Source organism: Cynocephalus volans, chromosome 1, assembly GCF_027409185.1.
Source record: "Cynocephalus volans isolate mCynVol1 chromosome 1, mCynVol1.pri, whole genome shotgun sequence".
Lineage (NCBI taxonomy): Eukaryota > Metazoa > Chordata > Mammalia > Dermoptera > Cynocephalidae > Cynocephalus > Cynocephalus volans.
In genome coordinates, this window is record NC_084460.1 from 300855245 (window position 1) to 300875661 (window position 20417).

Here is a 20417-nt window from a genome sequence, read left to right on the forward strand (position 1 = left end):
GCAAAGTAAGGAATCTGCAGATTTCTCTGAAATGGAGATATTTTTGGTCTTTAGTCAGAGTGAAATACATAACCTCCAGTCACAGCTGGCTACTGCTCACGGCATTTCTCATCCAGGTGTGTGTTCCTGGTGCGGGCCAGGCAGAGCGCAGGTAATGCGGCCTCCAAGGTCCACCCCCCAGCTGGGCGCAGGGGCCAGGGTCACTGCGCACACCTCGAGGCTGGAGCCCCTGGCGCAGAGGTCTGCTGTCTGCCAGCCACCTCTCTCTTCACAGATCGGTACAGGGAGTAGGGAGGTCCCACCACACACTGAGAGTTCTCCCTGCTCCCTGCCACACAAGCAAGCACATCACCAGATGAAATGCATGTCCCCTTCACTCTTAAACCCAAACCCTTCAGAAGCACGTTGAGGGTCAGCAGAGGTGGAACAATGCCCTCTGTTCCCCCAGGGCTTGAGTTGAAATGTCCTAAGTTGATTCTAGATAAGTCACTGGGTCACTCGGAACAATACTCTGCAGTTACATAACAGAGCATAGAAATCCTTTATAAGTTTCTTTAAAAAGAGTTAATCATACTGAATTGGTACTTTACCTTCAGCCAAGACATCTGTTTAATCCCAGTAACCCCTCCAAAGTCGTCTTTCAAAGGGCAGCCGATGCTTCCATACAGGAGAAAACTCCAGTCCTGCTCTCCCGGGTACACTGAGAAAGCATTCCCTCGCTCCGCCCCGACATCTGGTTTCTATTTCATGTCCATGTTGTCACATTACATAACAAGCAGATGATACTAGGATCGCCACAAGAGTTTCAGCTCAAGACTTGCAAAGAATGCCCCAGTACGCTGTTTACATCTGGGCCCATGAATGTTTACCATGCCGAATTTAGTGCAGAGGCCGCATCACTCCAAGCTTAAACCCAGCATTCACAGCAAACACCCTAGGAAGCCCGAAGCAAGACACCGTCTTCTCGGGTGCTCTTTATTCCAATTGAGTTCCATTCCCAATTTCTTCCTCTCATTCCACACTCAAATTTGAAAAAAGTACAATTGATCTCTGGCTGGCATTTAATTTCCCTCCACCCAGAGAGAGGTTTCAGCCCTGAGGATGTGCAAGACAGTGACTGCACACAGGGTCATGGCACGCCCAGAATCCAGGCATGCTCAGGAGACCCTCCCGGCTGGGGGACCAAGGGGCGAAGGAAGATTTCAAGCCAGAAGGTCTCCACCTTGAGGGCACAGCACTGCCAGCAAGTGTCCCAGGAGCTCTAGAGACTTATCTGGAAGGCAAACTCTCCCCACCCCGTCATCCTTCCTTAGGTTATTTAGGGAGGCTGTGAGGATTGTTGTTAATAAAACATTCCAACCACACACTTGAGGTGTGATGTTACGATGCCACCCTCGGAGCCAGGAGCCCCTCGACAGTGTGATCCGGAAGCGGCTCCCTCCCACACTACCATCTGGACGCACGAGGCACAGAGGGAGGTGGGTCACGGTAGCCCTTGGGGCCAGAGTCCGACAGGAAGGTTACAGTATTTCTCCAGAGTTGTCCTGAGTTGCCCATCCTCTTGAGTCCAGAAGAAGTCAGATTTCACAGCGGGAGCAAACATCTGCTCAGTCATACACCTAAGGGGCCTTGTGCATAGCAGGTGCTCGGAATCAAACCACTAAACCACAATAAGGCTCTTCCCCTCCTGCCTACTTCCAGATTTGGATCTGTCATCTGGATTCAGTAAAAAGTCCAGGCTCTGCTGGCTGCTGAGGATGGAAGCCAAACCTGAACCTGAATAAGCTAAGAGGAGGAGTGGACGGAAAGCGCCAGGGAGGCTCCCAGAAACCAGAGCACCCCACCCACCCACAATGCCTCTCCAGAAAGGCAGCAGGACTCAGGGACCAGCACCACCAAAAGCTCAGGGCGACAAGTCAGGGGTCTGCCTGCCTATCGTCTGCCATTCATTTATCCTTCTTAGTGCCCAAAATTGAGTCCAGTGGCTCCTGGACCCACATGCCCCAGTTCAGCCATCAGATATGAAGGAGCCTCTCCCCACAGCTCCAACTTGGAAAACTCCCAAGGAAGGGCTCTCAGTGCCACACCATGGGCAGGGCACAGCCACTGCCATTCCCACCTACAACTAGGTGTTTTTTCCCAGATACGGAGAAAGAATCCAGCTCCTGCTGCAGGCCCTCCAGGGTATGAGGCTTGTTTGAAAATACTAGAAAAGGCCTGAGGTCTGCAGACAGGTCCCCAAGGAAGGGGCCTGTGACACTGTGGCGCCTAACTTGCAGCCTCAGTCCCTGCAGGCCTTCTCTCTCCAGGAAGCTGAGCCTGGCAGAGCCACCATGCAGGGGAAAGGTAGAAGCCACTGGCATCAACCACCCGCACGTTCATCCGAGAGCCACTGACAAGAGAACGAATCTCTATTGGGTTGTATTGAAAATACATCATATAATCATCTCTGCAATAGATGCCCGTGGTTTTTATCCATATTTAAAAAAAAAAAAAAATCACACCAGCGTGGGATGAACGAGCTGCCTAATGTTACCTGTATAAGTGCCATGTGATTTTGTTTTTTCCAGGCAGCGTCAGTTCCACTTTACAATCAGGTAGAGTGAGATGCCTGTGGGGCAGCCTCATGGGCAGAGTTTTGCAGTGCTGGGCCCCACAGAGAACAGCGTGGCCCCACTGTGCTCTCCATACACCTGGACTCAGGGGTACCTCTTGTTGGCCTGCCTCAGCCTTCACAGCATGTGACTAAAAATGACTGGGGTGTCTGGCACGCTGGTTTTGCACCGTGTTGCAGCATTTGGCAACAGCAGGCGCTTGGCCCCAAGACACAGGCAGTGATCCTGGGCAGCACATGTCAAGCAGTACGCAAACAGCGGATGAAGTGTTCCTAGCTGGCGCCAGCCGCCTTCACCCATGGAACACATAACACCTAGCATTTCTTTCTAAACACTCAGGAAATGTAAGCCTGAGTGTTACACCATCAAGATGAAAATGACAGATTTAAGATATAAAACGACACCAAATACTGAGGACTTTGTAGGAATGGGAGCTCCTACCATCATCTGTGACCTGTGGCAGGAGAGGACAGCCTGGTCCCTGCAAAATCACACACGGGGGACTCCATTTCCTACAGAACTTCAAGTGTCTGTTTTAAACAAACATTAAAACACATATTTTAAACTGCATTCTGACACAAAGTTCCCACGCTGAGGCTATTAACAGCAGGTGTTAAAACAGCAATAGAATGGTGAAATGGCAGCTTTTCCTAAGGGTGACACAGCAGAGAGGTCTGGTCCCCAGCCAGCCCAGTCCTTGACCTTGGTGGCCTTGGGTTACCACAGGGTGGCTCTTGGCCCTGCCCCTTGAAGCGAAGAGCTCGTAAAGGGTTACCTTAAATCTACCTCCCAGGGCTAAGATTCTGTGGTTCACTAGGGCACTAAACTAACGTGGGGAAGGGGAGACTGAGAGGAAAGACTGCTCAACAGAAGTCTTAACAAGAAAAAAGGTCAAGAAAATCACAACCAGAAGATCTCAGTTTAGACTTGAGGAACCTCAGCAATAACATAAAACCATCACCATCAAAGAGCACCGGGACGCCAACGTGCTCACCTACCGCACCACAACCTGGAAGGAGGGCAGGGAAAGGGGCGCCAGCCAGGTGAGAATCGCTCTCTCAACTAGAGACCTGCAGTCCCCTTGCCATGACTCTGGCAGCAGGGCACTGAGTTCACAGGGGGCGAACAAGAAGGAAACTGCCTCCACAGCTGGAGACACACAATCCCTCCCCAGACGGCATACAGGCGACTGTGCAACCCCATCTTCCCAGACCGCGGTCACCCACGTGGAATTTGCTGCCTCCGGTCACCAAAGAATCCATGCACACACATGCACACACATGCGTGTGCACACACTTAGGGCCCTTCCTTCAATTATCTGAACAAAGGCCAAAGCCAGATAGCAAAATCCCAGAGTAAAAATTTGTTCTTATTGTCCTCCTTTCTAAAGCAAACACTTGACTGTTATTGACAGTTTGTTCACAAAAATGAACTACTCTACTGCTACAGAGGAAAGTACAATCATTCTCTTATTTACATGTCCAACTAAATTAAAACTTTCACGTTTGCCTTCCTAGAAATGGAAAACTGCATCTAGAACAAAGACCGTTTCTGCCAGTATGTCCCCCACATGGCAAGTTTGTTTTAAGTTTGTTTTTCTGTGGCAGTCCTCCAAGGTGCTCAGCCACGACTCCGCATTTCAGCACTGGTGACAGAACAAGATAATGGTCCTGCTGCTCTGTTCCTGGGGAATCAGCCCAGCAAAATGGAGAGAGAAGGCTTCGGCAGACAGCCAGGACCTTGGTCCTGGGACTGGGCTGGCAGGAGCCTGGCAACCTTGGGCAGACCGCATCCCTCTTGGCTCCCTCATGTACGTAAGGAGGCCCAGGGCATGCAAAGTTCCTTCCAGTCCTCCACCTGGAGGACGGATGGGTGGCACTGTCAAGCTTCCTGGGCTCCTCTTTCTGGCCGGGTGTGACCTCCTCACCGGCAGGGGGCAGAGACACAAGTGCAGTGCAGAGGAGCAAGCAGCCCAAGGAGGCCTGGCCCACACATGGGTGCCCGAGGGCTGAGGAGCTTGGCTTAGGCTTGATCTCTGTCCACATGCCGCCCTCCAGAATGTCCCAAGGTGGCAGGACAAGGAAGACCCACCCTACTATCACCTCCCAGACTCCACCACTTACCAACATGAAGATGTCTCAGCAGCAGAATCTGGGTGCAGCTTGAATTCATTTCATATTTTTAAATATACTCTTATTGGAAAGCAACAAAAGCACTTGACAAAGTGAGGTGATGTAAATGTCCCCGCAGCAGCCAGTGACTAATTTTAGCATCACAGAAGTAAGGAGCTTTGAGCAGAAACCTAAGAGATGATCACACACTGGGCCTGGCCTCCACTCTGAAGACTGGCAACTTTTCTGGGCTTAAGCCAAATAGATCCACACTGTTCGTGGACCCACTCCTCGAGTCAGAGGTGTGACTGTTCCAACAGAGCTTTGGTATAACAGTCTGGACTCTTCATACGCTGTCAAGTGGTCAATGACAATGAGACATTCCACACAGTTTTCCATGTCACATAACAAATATGGCTGGCATGGTCAGGTGCATAACACCTCTGTACCCCCAGATCTCCCAGGCTGTGTGCTTGAAGTCACATGCACAGAGAAGGTTTGCTTCTGTGAAAACAAGGGCCTCAGAGGAAAGCCAGTCTATGGCTCTGGTGAGAGAAGTGAGGATGGAGAGAAGACAGTGTGTGGCAACACGGCAGATGCACTTTTTCGATCATCTTTATGCAAAGCTGAATAAGAGAGTAAAAAGACCCTCAGAAGACAGCAGCTCAAGGAAGGGTGAATCCAGAGACACAAGCCGGCTTGGAGGCTGGTGTCTGTCCCCACTGCCCACAGGGCCACTGTGAGAGCAGACATGGAGTTAGACTGCAGTGCCCTCCTCAGGGGCAGGGGAAGCCAGGAAACAGGCCTCGGAAGAGATGTGTCCATGCCTGGGCTTGACGTGGCTAGAAGGGGGCAAATCGAAGACCCCCCTGAGAATTCATAACCACAGATCACCACACAGTGGCTTGGGGAAGAAATTCAAACAACCCATGAGACCTGACAAACACCCATGGCACATGCATCCCAAGGTACACCCCAGTTGGTGCTGCCCAGGCAACCAGGCAGAAATAAGCACAAATCCTCTCTGGGTGAGCATGCTGTCAGTCCAAAAAGAATGCCCATGGAAATTTATAAGGACATAAAGTCACAATCAAAAACCACAAGGGTGGGAGTCAGCCAGGAGAGACATCAATTATAGGAAAATCAGTTACTGGCTACAAAATACTTGTGAACGATATGCTTGAAGAAGCAGGCAAGGTCATCTGAGGGTCACACTGGAGCTGGTGACTATCAGTCCTGTCACTTAGTAACTGTGCAACCCCAGGCAGGCTGCTTAACCTCTCTGTGCCTCAGTTTCCCACCTGCCAAAGTGGGATTATAGTAGCCCACACCTTCTCTGAAGGAAGAGTAAGGAGTAAACAGGATTATATGTATCAGTTATTATTATTATCAGAAATGGTCAGGCAGATTTGAAAGTGATCCAACTATACCTTGTAGAAATAAAAACTGAACTCATTAAAATTTTAAACTAAATGAGTGAGTTAAATAATCAAGTAGATAGAGCTGAAGAGAGAATTAATTGTTAGATGGTAAAATAGCACTGAAGAAATAACCTGGAATGCAGCACAGAAAGATAAAGACAGGAAAACTATGAGGGGTTAGGGGTCCTGAAGGACAGAGGGAGATGTGTTAACATACATCTAATCAGAGTTCCAGAAAGAAAGAAGAGAGACAATGGGAGAGGACACACAATTCAAATACACAAGGACCAGAAAACATTCAAAATGAAAGCAGTTGAGTCCAACCACACACTAAAGCACACCATGAAGCCCTACACATAAAAGCGTGCAGTACTGGCACAGTAACTGGACAGACCGATGGAGGCAACACAAGACGAAGTCCAGACGCAGACCCAGGTACACATGGAATTCTAGTGTAGGATAAGGTGGCATCTCACCTGCTGGGACAAAAAGGGCTTTTTAATAAATGGTGCTGGGACAACTGGGAAGCCATATAGAAGAAGGTAAAATTGGATCCAAACCTAACATCACACACAAAAATAAACTTCAAATGGATCAGGGATCTAAATGTAAAAAATGAAACCATACATGCACTAGAAGAAAACATGGGTGAGAAAATCCAGACGCAATAAAAAAAAATAAGTTTGACCCATGGGAGAAAAAACTTTTTTACATGGCGAAAGAAGCATGAGAAAGAATATCAAAAACAGTGGACACATTGCGAGAAATTACTTGCAATATGATGAGCGATCTTCAAAAAGTTCATGGAAACATTGGTATTATTTTGTAACTTTATTTTTTCACACATTTTTGAAGTGCTCTTGTATATATGACAGATAAGGATAAAATCCCTTACATATGAAGAACTTGTAAAAAAACTGTGGGGACAAAGACCAAAATCCTAACAGAAAAACAGGTCAAAGGCAAAGATAGAAAAAAGGCCCTCACAAACTGAGATACCATTTCTTATCTATCAAACTGGCAAACAAGTAATATACTCTGCTGGCAAAGACGCATGGGAACAGGCATGCTCACATGTTACTGATGGGAATTGAAATTATGGTAAAATCTAACAAAATCATATATGTGCTTATCTTTGGACAGAAACTGCTTCTGTAAACTAACTCTGAAGGTACAACTCCAACAATACCGATGTGCACATGCATGTACCATAGCACACCTAGATGTCCCCACGTAGGAGAGTGGCTGGATGAATCAGAGCAGAAGCAACCATCGAACAAGAGGAACCTGGGAACAGATGTGGAGCCATTTCCAGGACACACTGCTCAGAGAAAAAGAGTTATCTATAGAATGTCCCTTCTGTGCAAGAAAGAAGGCAAAATAAAGTATGTACATCTGCTCATTTGTCCAAAAGGCAACCCAGGAGGGAAAGGCTGTGAAGGACAAAGGAATGGCAAGGTGGGGACACCGCTTCTCTAAGCCCAGCTTCTATACAGTTCCGGCTTTTGAAACTGCATTCAGGTTTTGCATACTCAAAAAGTGAAAATAAATGAAATAAAAAATACGAGGAGGGGAAAAAACTTTAAAATGAAACACAAACAGAAACAATGAAGCAAACACATTACAGGTGAACAACACAGCCACACTGGGGTGGGGCATGAGCACTACTCAGAGCAGCTCTTGCGCACAGCGTGTGGACCATGTGTCCTAAGCAACACTGAGCTCCAGTCGGCAGCCTTCTTTCTCACAGAGGCACAGTTTAGTGATTTCTTTCTAAGCATTCTAGAGCTGAACAAATAAGTAAAATATTGTGGATTCTAGGAGCTAAATTTCTCATTGCCAGAGGAGAAGGTAACAAATTTGAAAAGGGAAAGGGGACGAGATGGCCCTTGTGAGGTTGGGTTGGAACTGGAAGTGTCGCTGTGAGAGCCAGGAGTTTGTGTGCACGCGCACATAGGACGAGATCTACCCACACTGTCTACTTCCCAGCTCTACCTGCTTAGGGGCCTGGAAGCTCTGAGCACACCCAGTACCCAGAGATTGTCTCTCAACACCACTCCCTGATAAAAGAAACCAAGCCTCCTTGGAGAAACAGCTAATCCCAGGGCTGGGGCAGGGAATGTACAAGGAGAGACAAGAACATTTTGTTGTATTAGAGAGTAAAGAAGGGCCCCAATGTTGGAGACCTGCCAGAGGAGCTAGCATGAAGGGGCTACCATTGGCCAATCTGGGACAATTTGGGCACACCAATAGATTTTGACAATAAAGGATTATAATGCAGTTAATAAATTTAAAGTCTATGAGTTCAAAATAACGAAAGTAAACAAGCAAATAAAACAAGTCTTGAAAAGGTTCACGAAAAGATTTGTATTGTGTTTTAATTCTATTTTCCACAAATTTCTGAAGTACCCTTGTAAATAAGAAGAAAGGAAAGCTCTTCTTTATAGTAGAAAGTCAACTTAGAATGTTCTAAGAATGATGGGACTAGAAAAATCACTGGTCACCATGGCAACCATCATAATAACAACAGCTTAAGGCAAGAATCATCAATGGATGCTGAAAGCAGGGGTCAATGTTTGGGGAGTAACAGGATATTTGCATAGTCCCAAGGCGTCTCCCTATCAGACACTTACCAGTGACAAAGTGAAGACAGAAACCCTACAGTGGAGAAGCCTGGCAACACACCTTCACCATGCAGTCAAAGTTAACATCCCCAGTAGTGGACCAAGTGGACGTCAGGGACCCCTAACATGACCCACTGAGAAAACATCACTGCTGTGGCCCCTGCCCAAAAGGCACACTTGCATCTAATCATGAAAAACTGCCCAAAATCCCAAATCAAGGAGCATTTTATAAAATAGCTGCCCTATACTCTTCCAATTAATGTCATGAAACATAAGCAAAGACTGAGACTGCTCTAGATAAAGGAGATTTGGGGGAAATAAGAATGAAATGCTATGCAGGATCTGAGATTTTCTTTTGATATACAGGACATTATTAAGACAAGTGGTAAAATACACATTACAAATCAGAGAACAAGATTGTATCACTGTTAACTTTCTCACTTCAATTACCGTATGTGGGTTGATGAGAGACTGCCCTTGCTTTTAGGTAATCAGACCAGGGGTTAATTGGTGGAAGGATAACATGTCTACCACTAACTTTCAAATGATTCTAAAAAAAATTATATGTATAAATAATATACACAGCAACTCTTTGGACTATTCTTGCAGCTTTTCTGTAAGTCTGAAATTATAGCAAAATTAAAAGTTAAAAGGAAAAAAGAAAAAGTTAAGGGCTAAAATTTCCCCCGAATTATTCAAAGACATTAATATTCAGATTAAGAGAGTCCAAAAAATATCAAGATGAGTAAATTAAAATGTTTCCTGAAAATATAGAAGATTAAGACAGATCATAAAAGCACCTAGAGAGAAATGAAATGCCTACAAAGAAACACACAGATGTGGGCAATGAACTCAACAGCGAATTCAATAGGCTGGGAAAAAACATTTGTCAGCCCAGAACTATCTACTCTGTGATAGTGTCATTCATCAATGAAGGTGAAAGAATGCCATTTACAGACCAAAAAAAACCCGAAAAAATTTACTACCATAGGAGCTTCTGAAGAAACTTCTAAAGGGTATTACTTCTGGAAGAAAAATAAGACCAAAAAAATAAGAATATGTGGCATTCAACAAAAAATGGTAAGCAAATAAAATAAATACATGGGTAAGTATGAAGAGCAAAAACTGTAGAAAGCAATAACGATCATTAAAAAAGATTAATAAGTATAAGATTAACATGAATGAGCCGTGCTCGTCAAGAGAGACTGCAGGGTGGACAGCCAAGACCGTCCTGTAGAGGCGACATACACGGCGGCTCAGCTTCCAGCTGTTGGAAGGAAATACAGACACACAGATATACCAATTCTGCGAATCAATGAGAAAATAAAACAAACCACTGAACAGAAAAAGGGGTGCTGCACATGGGAAGATACAAACGGCCAGAACAAGAAGCTCCAGTTCCTGGTGATTCCGCCCCACCAAACTGGGCAGCGGGGCAGCAACAGCAGCAGGGCAGGCACACAGGACACTGCTGATGCGATGGGCGACACAAGCAGGGCAGCGACAGCAGCAGGGCAGGTGTACGGGGCGCTGCCGATGGACGGGGCAGGTGCAGCCAGAGGAGGCACACAGGCGGTCGCATCACTACCCAGGCGTGACTCGCACTCCCATCCCCAGGAGGGCCCGCGAAGGCCCAAAAATACACACAAGAATGTTCACAACGCCACGTGTGAGAGCAGCCACGTCTGAACACCATCCACACGGCCATCCACAGGAAGATGAGAAGGGGTGAAAATTCATAACAGGGGGCACCAGTGGGATCAGTCAGCGACAGCCACGGGCCCAAACACTGGTTCTCAACAACAATTCTGCCTCACACGCTCACAGAACATAAAATATAACATATAACTACATTTACAAAAAGTTCAAAAATATAAAACTAAAGTCTCATTGTTTAGGAACATGTACGCATATGATAAAGCATTTTTTAAAGGGCATGATAAACAAAAATGTAAATGTCTTTATAACCGCCTCTGCTCAGAGGGGAGCCCGCACACGGCCGATGGCTCTTTCCTTCTTTAAAAGATGAACATCACGTCCATATATCCTTTGATAAGTATAATATTTCGTCATTAAAAATTAAAATAAGTATATGTGGCAAAAACCAAAATAGAATGAGTAAAGGGGGCTAAGAAAGCAATAAATCAACCACAAAAAAATAAGTTTGGAGAGAATTACAGAGAATGGAATGCTACTGACAAATGATACTGGTTAAGTCTAAATTTGCTAAATATGGACATAAGGGGATATAATTTGTGAGATTCTTTTGTTAGGCAAAAATATGCAAGTTTATGTAATCAAAACTATCTACTTTCTAGTTGAACTTTTCTAACTATTAATTATTGGCAAATACAAAATAGACTGAATATAGTGGGTTTCTTATAATCTATGAATTTACTCAATCTTCTGGGGTCTTTTTATGTTAATCTATTTTGGTTTTTCCCATCTTAATGAAATTGTTAACATCTCAAACCTTACTAAATTGATGTGCTGCTCAGGGTCAACCTTAGAATATGCCTCTTGTTAGTACAAGGCCTCTGGAGTTTCCCCCAAATAAAAAAGGTTCGCTTCTGTTTTCAAATGATCCTTACTTATTACTTATAATAACTACATATTCTCCCCAATTTGGGGATTTTTAAATCAATTATGAAAATTAGAGTATTTATTTATCTAACTTATTTTTTCTTTTTGAAAACATTCTCCATTTTTATATGAATTATACAGCTTTCCTTGTATAACAACATTCCTGTAATAAAACCTTTGGTAATGAATAACTATAATGTGCTGTTACATTCTTTTCCCCAATATTCTATTTAGTATTTTCTATCTATGCTCATAAGTAAAATGTGCTTAAAATTTTTGTCTTATCATCCCTAACAGATTCTAAAACTAAGGCACTCTGAGCCTCATAAAATTAGACAATATTTTTCTACATTCAGAGGCAATCTTAAATAAGGTTAACATTGCCTAAACTTTGGAAAAATATTGAGTAATCTCCAAAGGGGTAGATTCTTTTAAGAATTATTTGGTTGGGTTCTTCAAAGAAATATTTGGTTAGAGTTCCAAGTCCAAAGAAGTTCTTCCTCTTAGTGACAACTAATTCATGTTTCTTCCTGCCAGAGCAAAGGATGCTTTCCTTCTAAGTTTAGACATTTTATAAGTACTTACTTCTGCTTTGGTATACTTCTGGCTGGGGCAATCTAACTTTCCATGTACATGCTGAGCATTTTTCAAATGAGAAAATAATTTGCAAGCTTTTCCTTCACTGTCTTTTTGCAAGATTCCTTTCTTGTTCTACTCCTTCAGAAGCTCCTACGGCTGGGCACTGTCTATAGGCCATTTCTGTCTCCCAGTGAAAGGTGACACTTGCTCATTCCCAGGCTAAGCCCAGTGATGCCTCCATCTGACTCCTCCCCTCAGCTGGATGTCCCCATTCTGCCCCTGGGGACCTTGTCACTAGTCTCCAACACCCTTTCATTTAGGCATGTGCAGTCCAGGAAGGTTGTGGTTAATGTTTCTAAGAACAACGTGCATTCTTACTTTTATAGCAAAAATATTCATTTATTGTGAATGTGTCTATTTAAGCTTCTTATTGGATGAATTTTCTTCTTTGCTCTTGTACTTCTCCTTGCTTTTCTTTGTTTGTTTGTTTGTTTACTCAGCACTTCTACCATTGTTATTTATCTTCTGTAGCTGTATTTATTCCAACAGTTTGGGTTCAGAGCAGCAGTCTACAGATAACACAGTAGTCTAGTATCTCCCCTGAAGTTTACCTTTTTGCAATGTAATGAAAGTGACATGAGAATGAAAATTCTAGCAAATTCATTCTTCATAAACTAGAATTTATTTACATAATAAGCCATAACAATTTATAATTAAACAACATAAGTACAATGAATACATAAAATAATCAGTTACTTTAGATAACTGCCATTCATCTTTGGTGGTGCCTGTGGGCTGGATTCCACCGAGGCTCTGGAATCCTTGACGCCTGCCTGCCCACCGTGCAGGGGAAACACCACCCCACATGTCACTTCTGGCCACTGAAAAGGGCTAACCTCCAGGGTCTAGCAGATCACCCCATCCCACATGGGCACACTCACCCATCTGCCCAGCCTACTGCTCATGCCAAGTCTTGGCAGCAGTAGGGACACACCCTCCCCATATCCCATTCATCCTGAAGGCCCATCAGCTCCACCTTCCAGCCACTTCGCGCCCTCAGCCAATCTCACGCCAGTTACACACCCACCCCAGGTGGGCGCCCACAGTGCCGCCCCACTGGTGCCTGCAGCCCTACTGCCAAGCAGGCCCCTCCGACAGTCAAATCACACCAAGGAGCCTAGAGTATATTTTAAAAACTTAAATCAGATGTCACTCCCCTGGTCGAAACCCTCTAAAGCCTTCTGAACACACACAAGAACATCGGAACTCCTGATCATGCTGGGCACGCTCCCTGGACACCCTCTGAATCCTCACACACCTCACCACTCTCAGCGACACTGTCTACACTTAAGATCACAGCAATGATGAGGTCAGAGGCAGGAAAGCCCTACGTTTAAAGGCACAAATTGCCTGGTTAAGAGTCCAATTGCTTGGTACAATTCCTTGGGCAAGTGACTTCCTTTCTCAATGTGTGTTTTCTCATCTGTAAAATGGGGATACTGTGGGATAACAGGACCTACTCTGGGTTGTTATAAAGATTATACATCTGTCCTAAGGGCCCTCAGCTCCACTTTCCAGCCACATGTTACCCTCAGCCAACCTCACCCCAGTAAATATGGAGAAAGCACTTAGAAAAGAGCCTGTTGCACAGGAGACCCCATCGATGCCAGCCATTCTTACTACTCTGCACTTAACGTACCTGCCTTCTGCCTGGCTGCCCACCTGCACAGCAGTGCCACAGTGGGAGCTTCTCCCATGCAGTTCTCCAGCAGACCCCAGCACTTAGAGCAGCCTGCACTTAGCAGATGCTGAGCGAAGGTCTCTGGATCGAATGAGCATGGTGTGGAGATGGGGACCGGCCTGAGGAAGGTACTCTGCATACTCTTCCACCCTGCCTTGGTGTGGGTGGCCTGGGTCTTCCCCTTGGCCCCTCACCAAAGCCCCACACCGAGCTAGACAAGTGATGTCACCGGTGTCTGCTCTGAGCACCTGGGCAGGCTCTTGCAGGCCTTCTTTCTTTGTCCTGCAGTAGGAGCCCACAGAGTTCTGCAGTCTCCAAGAGAAACACAGTGTCACTGCAGGGCCAGGGGTTCTCACATGTGGCCAACGGGTGCGTGCCCCACAGACTCCCAGAGGGCAGCATGCTGGAAGCACTGCTCAGTGTATACCCCAGCAGTTCTATTTCTAAGACTTTATCCTAATAAGACAATAACCATAAAAACAATTAGCCACAAACACAAAGATGTATGTAGAAGAATGTTCACAGGGGTGTTATTTACTATGGGAAAAGTTAACCCCCCATAATGAGAGGATTTTTAAGTACTGAAATATTATGCAAAAAATGATTTAAAAAAATACCACTGTTGTGATAGTCATGGCTATGGGTATGGATAGAAATAGAGAGATAGAGATACCCTGTTTGAGACTCTATGTAAAACGTAATGTGCGATTCTTCTCAGAACCATGTCCCTCTCAGCTAACCATGGTCTGATGGGTAATGGGAACATTTTCCTTTCTTTTTTTTAAATAACTTTTGGCATTGCTGGGTTTTAGCTTTCAAAACTGGGAAAGGAGAGTATTTCCTATTTGTTATGTAAACTGCTTTCATGAAAGCAAAATCAACATGATAAACTGAGCAGATCCTCTGAGAGCCTGTTCTGTGCAAGAGCCACTGTTGGGAGGCAGGCAAGAGGGGCAAAAGCTCGGCTGGGCCCTGCGAGAGCCTCCAGCCCAGCAACACGCAGCCTCCTCATGGGAAAGCACTCGTTCACACGTGGAAATGGGGGCAGAAATGCCAAGTTCACGTCTCCTCCCAGTCCAGGTTTGAGAGGAAAGATGACCCCAAGAGGAGCTTGGAAAGTGTTGGAAGGACAGCAGCTCACCGCGCCTACCCTGCATGGCGCATGAGAAGGAGGGGCCCATGCTAAGGACAAACACCACTCCCCAAGCAGAGAGTCACAAAATACTCAAAGGTACTTTTGAAAAAACAACACAAGAACATGCATTGCTCTTTAAATCTTTAATTTGTAAAAAAAAAAAAAACAGTGAAAATTTCAGAACAAAATATATTCTTTACAGCTTCCCCTAGAACCCAGGCCACAAAAAGTGCACCTGAATGGGGACATAGACGCTATGGTGTGCATTTATGAAGCATGGACAAAGGGTGATGTGACTTTAAAATTCTAGGGATTAGCGGCACAACTGAAGGCATGAACCTGGGTGGCACCTAACAGCAGGACACTCTTCATGCCCGAGGAATATTGTCAAAATAAGTACTCAGACGATCCTGAATGTGAAATCCAAAACGTATATACGCACAGGGAAAAATTTAACCACAATTAGCTGAATTGAGGGATCCTACGGGAAAACTAATTTTGCCACAACTCACCAATGTGAAGTTAATGCAGAGAAACAGATCCGTAGTGCACATTATCCCAGACAGAAAGGTTGGCAAAAGAAAGAAAATTAAAAGCAAGGGAACATCAGCAGTTTGGGTCTTCAAGCAGTTTTAATTAAAATACAGGAACAGCAATATTTAAACTCCTTTAGATAAAGTAAATAAAACCTGTTTTCTGCAAAGCCTATTGCTATTATGTGTATGTTCTGGCAGGCGCCAGGCAAGGCCAAGGCACCTGTGTGTGTACGCTGTGGCGTCTTGGCTCGGTAGCCCGCCTGCCGCTGTGCAGTGGTCAGGATGCTCAGGGTCCTTGGGCAGATACTGATCGGGACTCTGTGTGTGATAAGTTGAGAGGGAATGGTCTGGAGAGCCCCATTCATGTGGTGTGACTGCTCACAGTTGGCACAGCTGTGAACCTAAGCTGCACACAACCTGTCCTCTGCTCCTGTGGAGTCTTTTCAGTTTTCAGCTATTCTCAAACTCTCAATCACTTGGAGAGATAGACACAACAGGAGGTGAGGATAAGGTGCCAATTTAGGAACACAGTGGCAGGGACGGGAGCCAGAGAAGGAGGCATTATAAACATGGTGGCAACATATTGGTTTAGAAGAGCAAGATCTATACTGACCTGGGAAGGGGAGATAACTGCAGCTCATGACACTTGCAAAGAAAACCTTTCAATGTTAGCAAGCTCTTTCCTCTAAGACACGTCGTTCCCAGCAGCCTTACAGGTTGAAAGCAAGCAACACCCTCTCAACAGATGCTGCTGGGACAACTAGAGATCCACAGGCAAAGGAATGAAGCTGGACCCTTACCTTACACCACGGGCAACAATTAACTCAAAATAGCTCAATAATCGAAACGTAAGAACTAACACCATAAAACTCTTAGAAGAAAACATAGAGGAAAACCTTCATTACCTTGGATTTGGTGGCAGTTTCTTAGATTCCACATCCAAGGACAAGCAACAACTACATAAAAACAGATTGGACCTCATGAAAATTAAAAACTTTGTGCATCACCGAACACCATCAAGAGAGTGAACCCACAGAATAGGAGAAAATATTTGCAAATAATGTATCTATACACACGTACCCATATACCCATAATATATAAAGTACTCCTATAATTCAATAACAAAAAACCCCACCACAATCCAAAAATGGGCAAAAGATTTGAATAGACATTTTCCCAAATAAGATATACAAATAGCCAATAAGCACATGAAACGATGCTCAACATCACTAATTAGGGAAATACAAATCAAAACCACAGTGAGATACCACTTCATACCCACTAGGACATCTATTACAAAACAAAAAAAAAGAAAAAAAGTGCTGGTGTTGGTGTGGAGAAACTGGAGCCCCTGTGCACTACTGGTAGGAATACAAAATGGTGCAGCTCCGTGGAAAATAGTTTGGTGTTTTCTCAAAAATTAAACACAGAATTACCATATGACCCAGCAATTCCACTTCTACGTATACACCCAAAAGACTTGAAAGCAGGGACTCAAGCAGACATTCTCAGGAGCATTATTCACAATAGCCAGAAGGTGGAAACAACCCAAGTGTCTATCAACAGATCAATGGATAACGACATGTGATACATACATCAATGGAGTATTATTCAGCCTTAAAAAGGAACAAAATTCCAATACATGTCACTACATAAATGAATCTTGAAACGTTATGCCAAGTGAAATAAGCCAGGCACAAAAGGATAAATATTGTATGATTCCATTTATATGAGGTATCTAGAGGGGTCAAATTCATAGTGACCATAAAAAAAAACAAACAAAGAAAACCAACAGTGGTTGCCAGGAGAAGAGGCGGGGTGGGGTGGGGATATGGGGATATGGGGAGTTGTTCAATGGGGACAGAGTCTGTTTGGGATAATAAAGTTCTCGAGATGGATGGGTGATGGGAGCACAACCATGTGAGAGTACTTAATGCTACATACACTTAAAAAATAAATTATGTACATGTAAATTTTACTCCAATAAAAAAGCATGATGAGCAAAGACATGTAAAAAGAGAATAGGCATTGCTTTATTAACTGATACGCAATGATCTTTAAGACATAATAAATGAAAAAATCAGGGAGTTGGGGAAGAAATAACAGATGGCTTTTAAAAGTCTGTGTGATTTAGTGAGAGTCCAGGGCCTGGACACCGGGCACGCCAGCCAGCAGCCTGCTGCCTCCCCAGTGTGAGAAGGGCAAGTGTACCACACTGGAGGCCTCTCTAACGGAGACGAGGAGCCGGGGAGCAGTTCACACGCCACCCCGACCACACAGAAGACGCTCTGGTCATGTTCCTAAAGAGAAGCACAAAACCAAGCCACAGAGGAGAACTTCTCAAGCCCTGCGAGCTTGAGGCACAAGACATGAAGAGCGAGTGAAGCCACATCACTCGGTGCTGGTTTCAAACAGCCTGCACCTGCTTCTAGAAAAAACTTTGATGATAAACTGCTTCCACTGAGCAAATGTTTTAGAATCTGAGTACACACAGCCCCAAGAAAGCTGCGGAAGCCTGGGGGGCAGAGAGGCTAAGGTCGTGGTCCCTGCTCTGCCCTGCAGCTGGGTTTCACCTTGGGGCCTCACCATTCCCACCTGGAACAGAATGGGCACCTTCCCCACAGAGCAGGTGTAAGTCTTAAATGAGCTAATGGCATAAATGAGACGACTTAAGCCTAAGAAACATTCACTCCCTTCCCCAGGGGCCAGGGGGTACAGCAGAGAAGTGGCCATGGCCTACCCTCAGACAACTCAGGTCTAGCAAAAGAGGCACTGGGTTCCATATCATTTCTCTGAACCTTCTGCATCCAGGGCGTGAGCCTCAGCTGTTCTTCCAAGCAAATGAAATAAAAGTAGTCTTTTCTCAATTTTACACACAAAAGTAATACTGGAGACACCCTGGATTTATTTTTCATTTACGAATCTCCCTTCAATTGTGGTCTTTACCGAAGCTTATACACACAGGTGAAGACATGTAGGAGGTGAAGATTCTGAAGTCGATGCTTGGAACCCTGCTGGTCAGCTGTGAACTTGGCCCTGGGATGGCAGTTCTGCCAGTGGGGCTTTCTACGGGAAACTGCATGGCTCACAGGATGAGATTCAGAACACGAGGCCTGACACAGCTCCACAGAGTGTGTACTGTGCCCTGTGGGTGCTCAGAAAACAGCGCAAGCCTAGACACCCCCTGGCTAAAGTCAAGGGCATGGCCAAGTCCTGCCCAGTTCCCAAGCTCCCTGCTTCCTACTAGCATCCAGCAGGGCCCCCTGGACAGCCTCCACCCTGCCTTCCCACTGCTGTGCCTGCATGCCTGCCAACCAGGGTCCAGGGTGACCATCATTTCTTCCAAAGGTGGATGCAGGGCGACCCACCCAGGCCCTGTCCACAAGGCACCTCCTCCCTGTGTGTCCCTCGGCATCTGCCAGCTGTTGATTTCCAGGGGCTGTCATCTCACATTCCCATTAGGAATGTAAACTCCTTGAAAACACCTGGAAGCCACCATTTCTGCATCATCCGCCCATAGCAGGGGCTCAATTATTATTTACCAATCGCCTGAATCAGCCATGAAAAAGCTAGAGGCCCAAGTTCTTTCTTCTAGTAATCCTGAAGAGCCACAGCAAGAGATGTCTCATTTAGTTTTGACCTGAGCATACTACCCAGTCATTGAGCACTGTGGGGACAGCAGCTCATTTGTCTCCGGTCTCCTCCGATGACAAAGGCAGAGCACTACAAGGGCCCAGATGAAAAGGGGCTCTGCGAAAGCCAGAGGGGGACAGACACGGCCCGGGGCATTCTGAGGACCTCAAATGCTGATGGAAAGGCCTCACGGTGAGTTTTACAGAATGCGACAGCAGGTCTTGAGAGCTGGACAGTGAGGACTGTGCTGCACAAACCCTAGGGTTCCCAGATGCCACAACCCTCACACACAGGGGTCTTTCTGAACCTTACAGAACGCCCACTGGAAGAGGCAAGTATTCCCAGTGAGTAAAACATCACATCACTGGACTGGGAATTAGGAAGGGGAGAGACACCAAGCACTTCGGTAAAGGGATCATGTCTGTGCCCAGCGTCCTCCCCCAGTGGCCCAGGGCACACTGCCAGGCTCGGCGCCCTCTGAGAAAGGGCTTTGTGGGGAGCAGCGACACACCTGACCGGCCAGCCGCTGCCTGCTCTACACTCCAGCTGCCTGTCCTGCAACCCGAGGGGAGGGCGGGCAGCCCTGGCCAAGTGTCAGGCGTGGTGGAGCTGGGCTCAGTGTTTATGTCTCATCCAGACAACTGGGGGTTTATGACGATTCACTGACGCAAGAGCTCCCCATGCCGCATGCCAGAAATTAATCAGGGGAGGAGGAATTCTTTTTAAGAAACCACTTGGCAGCCGCTGACCTGCCTGAAAGGCTGGGAGTGTAAGCTGAGCCCCTTCCTCCAGGCCCCGAGTCATCAGGGAGCGGCAGCACACCCAGGACTCAGCAGAGCCCAGAGGCAGGGCCACTCAGGGCCACCGAATGGGGGTGGGGCAGCCACGGGTGAAGGGGAGCCACAGACCCAGTCCTGCCAGCTGCTAGCTCATCTGTCTGCCCCAGCTCCACTCCGGGGCAGGCACTCCCAGAGGCCTCATTGGGATGGAGTAGACGTGGACCCCCATCAGACCCCTGTGCAGACCCTGAAGGAGGACCCTCCTATGGGAAAGACAGGAACTCTCTGATCTTTGTCTTCTGTGGGTAACATTCCTTTCTCAAGACTTGGGTTTTAAGGTTTACAATCACTAATCACCAACATAGAATAAAGATAAAACATACAAGTTTGCTTCTGCACCTTCATCACAGTGAGAATGATGCAGGCTCTGCAGCAGCAGCTGCCCAGCAGGGTGGGCAGGGGCTCCCTCCTCCCCATACCCCTTCCACTCCCCATGCTGCTTGTGCCCTGGGCAGCAAGCGGCATCAGGTGGGGGCCGTTTAGGTCACAAAGCCAGGTGGTTCTCAGCTGGGGGAGGGAGTCTGACTTGTACACAAATACCCTTGTTTGATTTGCTTTGAGAACTGATGTTCAAGTTATTCTCAAATAGCAAACATTAAA

General features: G+C 46.1%; 1 protein-coding gene across 6 annotated transcripts in view; it reads right to left on the reverse strand.

Moving 5' to 3' along the window:
- HDAC4 (histone deacetylase 4) overlaps window positions 1–20417 on the reverse strand; it is a 308256-nt gene that overhangs the window by 244392 nt on the left and 43447 nt on the right. For 5 of the 6 annotated variants that reach the window (XM_063099201.1, XM_063099228.1, XM_063099258.1 and 2 more), the window contains exon 1: window positions 591–747. The exons of the other annotated variant lie outside the window; for it this stretch is intronic. The gene's annotated coding sequence lies outside the window, so the exon portion shown is untranslated. Of the gene's footprint in view, window positions 1–590; window positions 748–20417 lie in introns of those variants that run through there. 6 annotated transcript variants of the gene reach the window in all.